This window comes from Canis aureus, chromosome 7, assembly GCF_053574225.1.
Source record: "Canis aureus isolate CA01 chromosome 7, VMU_Caureus_v.1.0, whole genome shotgun sequence".
NCBI classification, from domain to species: Eukaryota; Metazoa; Chordata; class Mammalia; order Carnivora; family Canidae; genus Canis; species Canis aureus.
The window spans coordinates 41,971,168-41,977,730 of NC_135617.1; positions in this window are offsets into that span (position 1 = coordinate 41,971,168).

A 6,563-nucleotide genomic window follows, 5' to 3' on the forward strand; every position below is an offset into this window, starting at 1 on the left:
GTGTTCCTCCAAATCTAGGCATCATTATTAAATATGAATGGACTGTTCTGGATCCAAGGAAGTTAAAGAAAATGCACAAAATGAAAAAATGATTAAAAATGACTTAAGAAATAAAACTGTAACTGAAAAAAAATAGAAACAATTCCAGGAGAAGAATATAATTTTTAGAATTAATGCTACTCAAAGAGTACACAAGGAGGCATTAAAATCATAAATGAGAAGGAGTGTTATAGAAAAGTAACAGTAAAAATGCAAGAAAAATTATTTAAATTAAGAGATAAACTTCCAGTTTCAGTTTTAATATGTAAAAAGCTTGGAATGATCCAAACACAATAATAAGAAAAAAGCTGAATGAACTAAAACTTAACAATTTTTATTAGACTATCTGAAAACTAAGTTCTTATGATTAAACCTCATGCAGAGGGCAGCCCTAGTGGCTCAGTGGTTTAGTGCTGCCTTCAGCCCGGGGTGTGATCCAGGAGACCTGGGATTGAGTCCCACATCGGCTTCCTGCGTGGAACCTGCTTCTCCCTTTGCCTATGTCTCTGCCTCTCTCTCTCTCTCTCTCTCTCTCTCTCGTGAATAGATAAATAAAATCTTAAAAAAAAAAAAAAAAAAAAAAAACCTCATGCAGATATCTGAAGAGACAGATGAATTGAGAGACCAAAAGTGAGTTATTTAAATATTTTTAAACATTTTAACAAAATGGTAAAATGAGTGAACCTCTGTCCAGACTAACCAAGGCGGGAGAAAGAAAGGAGACAAGACAGAGTTTATCAAAATCAGACATGAAATAGGGGACATCCTTACTAACCTATTACCAAGGATAGTATGGAAATTCTATTACCAAATGATCCAACAATCATATCTTACAACCCTTACACAGTTAAGCTTAAAATATTTATGTCTACACTAAAATTACAGGTGAATGTTTATTGCGACTTTATTCATAATTGTCAAAAACCAGAAACAATGGGTTAATAGAAGTCTTCACTAGGTCAATAGATAAACTGTGGCACATTCATACAATGGAATATTATTCTGCAATAAAAGGAAATGATCTACCAAGTCACAAAAATGACACCGAAGAACATTAAATATAAATGTATACTTGTAGGTGAAAAAAAAAAAACAATCTGACAAGGCTACCTTTTATATGATTTAATTTATATGACATTCTAGAAAAGACAAAACTATACTAACAATAAAAAGAGCAATTGATTGCCAGAGGTTAAGAACAGGTAAAACACAGAGGATATTTAGGGCAGTATAATATTTTTATAATATTATAATCAAGGGGCAGCCGGGGTGGCTGAGAAGTTTAGTGCCACGGTCAGCCTGGGGCATGATCCTGGAGACCCGGGATCCAGTCCCACATCGGGCTCCCTGCGTGGAGCCTGCTTCTCCCTCTGCCTGTGTCTCTGCCTCTCTCTCTTGTGTCTCTCATGAAGAAATAAATAAAATCTTAAAAATATATATATATTATAATCAAGAATACTTGACATAGCACATTTGTCAAGAACTATAGAACTGTATAACACAAAAAGAATACTTTAGTAAAAGCAAATTTTAAAAAATCAGGAGGCTATGGAAAAATGCAGACTAAGACAAGAGGATTTGACTGTATCATAAATACATGAAATAGCTTTACTGAAGATGGTGGGTGAAAGGTGCAGACTTACATGTTTTTGAAAATGAGGGCACCTGGTGGCTCAGTAGTTGACCATCCACCTTTGGCTCAGGGCATGATCCCAGGGCCCGGGGATGGAGTCCCACAACGGGCTCCCTGGAGGAGAACCGCTTCTCCCTCTGCCTATGTCTCTGCCTCTCTCATAAATAAATAAATAAAATCTTAAAAAAAAAGAAAATGAATATAGTCTGTAAGACTGAAGGCAAAATTAACTTCTCATAAGGATTACAGTTAATAAAGCTGTTTTCCATAGAAGTATGGGTTAATATTCTTGATGCTACTATATATGTGTAATGGAATTGAACAATTAAGTAAAAAGGATGGATGATATTAAGAGCCAGTTTCTCATTGTTGGAGGAGAAATTTATAGGTAAACAAGGAGAGGAGGATAGAATGATCAATTTGATAATAGATCAGAGTTTGATACATTATTAGGAACTCATTTAACATAGAAAAATGGTTTTATCTAAAAGTGTCTATAGAATGTATATATACACATTCGTGTACACAAACACACAGACTTTTTTTTTTTTTGCTTGTAATTTTATAGAATTTAAAAAAGAAACACCCAGGAGCAACAAGCATATCTACTACCACATCTTAGTTTATAATATTAATTCTCCAAAAAATGTAACCAGGGCTCCATGGAGACAAGGCTGATTCTAAGAGAGATAGGAAATACACATGATGGTTCTGCAGTACCTTTTGCCAGAAAGTAAGGAAGTGCTCTTAAAAGAAATCATTGATAATTTATGTCAAAGGGAAACAGAAGCCAATGTAAAGGGTTGTGAATGCCCATAACCGAAAGAATTTCAGCAACAAAATAAAGGAATATTGGACTATAATCCAACATATAAAATCAATACCCATGAATCGTACTGATATAAAAAATAATTGAGTAAATTAATAGAGAGTAAAAAGAGACAAATATCCTATGCAGAAGAATACCACATAATTTACTTAGATTCATCCTAAGAGAAGGGAAGTATAACTCTTCACTCTTTAAATGTGGGCTGCATATTGTGGAAAGAATTAAGAATGTGTAAGGTTTGTAGTAGAGAAAACTGATAACACCACTTTGGCTGGGTGATCAATGTTAGCATCAACGGCCATAAATCATGGATAGTGCATATCCCTGAATCATCTGACAAAAGTCACACTTTACCTATATGGACTTTCTGTCAAAAACCCATGCTTCCATGTAATAATGAGAAAAATATCAGAAAAATTCTGATAAAAAAGGCAACTATAAATTATTGGGCTAGTATTTGCCAAAATTGTTAAGGTCATCAGAACCAAGACAAGTCTGAGAAGCCCTTCTATCCAAGAGAATCATAATGATATGTAACACTGAAATATAAGGTAGTATTCTGGATGAGATTCTGTGGCAGAAAAAAAAGGGGGGGGGGAGTGTTGGGTAAAAGCTAAAGAAATATAAATATACTATGGTCTTTAGTTAATTAAAAAATTATGATTTCAATAATATGGAATTCTGGAAAAGGCAAAATTATAGAGACATTGAAAAATTATTGGTTCCCAGAAGCTCATGGGAGAGAGTAAAGATCGTCTTGGTAAAGCACAGGGGGGTTTAGAATATAAAAACTATTCTGTATGATAATGTGAAGTTGGATATATCACATTATGCATTTACCAAAACCCATAGAACTTTACAGTACAAGGATTGAAACTTGATCTGTGCAAATTGATAATTGTTTAGGAGGTTAAAGGATTCACAGTAAGGAACTACAGACTAAGACAAGAGAAATTAATTGTATTATAACTATGAAACAACCACAGTGTAGGAATGAGGGGGGAAAAGTGCTGACTTAAGTAACTATTGAATGTAGTCCATAAGAATAAAAGAAAACTAACTCCATATAAATAAGGTTCTTGTTACACAAATATAACCCCTGTTGATAGTATATTCCCTCAGTATGATGTTAGGAATTTGACCAAGTTGTTTCCTATGGGAGTAAAGACAATTCTGATAATGTGATATATTTTTTTTTCAAAAAATATCCTGTTAGTCTAGGAAAGACCACCAAAAAAATTTTTTTAATGTTTAAATGAGATATTCAGAGGAGATTAAATAGAATCATAAGTGATGCTCAATTAAAACTAGGGAAGGCAGAAAAATAGATTAGAAAGAACAAAAGCCAAAAGCAATGAACAACAAAAACAACAGCAAAAATAGCAAGATGGCTATATATATATACATATATACATATATATATAGTTATATAACTATATAAAGGTATCAGAATGGCATATATGTGTGTATATATATAGACATATCTTATATATAAATATGTAATTATATATAAATAAAGATATAGAAGTATATAAAATATAGATACTATTTTATATGTATATATGCATGAAACTGTATTTCATAGTATTGATACATAGTTTGAACAATAACATAAATGGATGGAAAGTGGTGGGAGCTAGGTTTCTCACTGTTTGAGCATTTACAGATATACAGGGGGAAACTAGAATAATCTCTGTGGTAATGGATTTCAGTTTGAGACTCAGCCTAAACTCATGTTTAATGTAATGTAAATATGTTGCTTTTTCGGTTAGCTAAGATTGCCTAAAAGCACTGGCACTCTAGTGACAAGGAGTATACTTAGTCCCGAGATCTTGATTTCTAATAGCATTTTCCAGAATAAGGACCTGAGGCATTTTGGAGAAATGGCTGATTCTAGGACTGTGACTGGGAATGTATAAAATAAGCCTGGACCATAATGTCAGAAAGAAGGAAAAGCCATAAAAAGAAAGAAGAAAAGAAAGAAAGAAGAAAAGAAAGAAGAAAGAAAGAAAGAAAGAAAGAAAGAAAGAAAGAAAGAAAGAAAGAAGAAAGAAACTGATGGAGGTATGTTAAAGAGGTGTAGGAAGCAGCTGAAAGAACCCCAGTGGCTAAAGCTGAAACTATTGATCAACAAAAGCAAAGTAGTCTTGGATTATAATTCAATGTATAAATTAAATATTAATGGTTCCATATGGATATAAACAAATAATTAAACAAATTAATAATGGAGGCATTCTATAATATACCTGTTCAATACTCCTTAAAACTGTCAAAAACAAGGAAAGTCTGAGAAAATGTCACAGACAAGAGAAGCCTAAGATGATATGATGACAATCATAGTGTGGTATTTTAGATGAGATACTGAATGAGGAAAAGACATTGTATAAAAACTAAGGAAAACTGAATAAACTGTATATAATTCAGTTAATAATAATATGTTGATATTGATATGTTAATTCTAACAAAGGCATCATAAATTTCTCTAAACCTAAACTTTTCTGTAAATTGATAATTTAAAATATTAAGACTACTTTTAAAAAGGGAAGGAGAGAGACCTCCTTGGCAATAAAACTGAAGAATTTCATTGCCAGTAGAACTGCCCCACAAAATATGTTGAAGAAAGTTCTTGAAGTAGAAAAAGAATGATATAAATTAGAGACTTTTATACAAATAAGGAAAAGCATCAGTAAATGAATCTTTTAATTTCCTTAAACTTAACAGCCCTAAAAATAACTTAATCAAAGAAATTATTGTGATGATGTATTGGATGTATATAACATAACAAAATTTAAATGAATGACAATATTATAAGGGATGAGAGAGATTAATTGTGATTATTTTGTTAAAAGATACCTGTGTTATATGAAAAGAAGCATAATATTTTTTGAAGATGGGTATACATTTTTCAAAAAATAATATTTTTAGGGATCCCTGGGTGGAGCAGCTGTTTGGCGCTTGCCTTTGGCCCAGGGCGCGATCCTGGAGACCCGGGATCGAATCCCACATCGGGCTCCCAGTGCATGGAGCCTGCTTCTCCCTCTGCCTGTGTCTCTGCCTCTCTCTCTCTCTCTCTATCATAAATAAATAAAAATTAAAAAAAATTAAAAAAAATAATATTTTTATTGTATAAATGAGAGATTCAGAGAGGAGATTAAATAGAATCATAAGTGATGCTCAATTAAAACTAAGGAAGGCAGAAAAATAGATTAAAAAGAAACAAAAGCCAAAAGCAATGAACAACAAAAACAACAGCAAAAAAACAGGATGGCAAATTTCAATTTAATTATATCAATATTCACTGCAAGTAACATACTAGATAAATGACTGATATTGTCATATTGAATTAAAAAAATAAAAACAATAGGAATCCCTGGGTGGCTCAGCAGTTTAGCACCTGCCTTCACCCCAGGGTGTGATCCTGGAGTCCTGGAATCGAGTCCCACATCAGGCTCCCTGCATGGAGCCTGCTTCTCCTTCTGCTTTTGTCTCTGCCCCTCTCTCTCTCTCTCCCCCTCTCTCTCTCTGTCTTTCATGAATAAATAAATAAATAAAATATTTAAAAATTTTTTTAAAAATTAAAAAAATAAAAACAAGATCTAATTATATGCTGTCTACAAGATAATAACTTTAAATGCAGACATAAGTTAAAAGTGAGATAAAAATGGAGAAAGATACATCATGCTAAAGGTAATCAAAGAAAGCAGAATTAATATTAACTTCAGGTAAGTCTGGCTTCAAAACGAGGAAGATAATCAGAAAAAGGGAAATATTTCATAGTAATAAAGGAGACAATTCCCCAAGAAGATATAACAATCCTAAATGTGTACACATGTAACAACAGAATGTCAAAATACATGATGCAAAAAACTGTTAGAACTTAAAACAGGCAGACAAATTTACAATTATTCTTGGAAACCTCAATGGCCCTTGCTTATCAACTAAATACAGGCAGAAAATCAGTAAGGATAAGGATGATCTAAACTACACTCACCTTTTTTTTTAAAGATCTTAATTTATTTATCTTTATTTATTCGTGAGAAACATAGAAAGAGGCAGAGACAC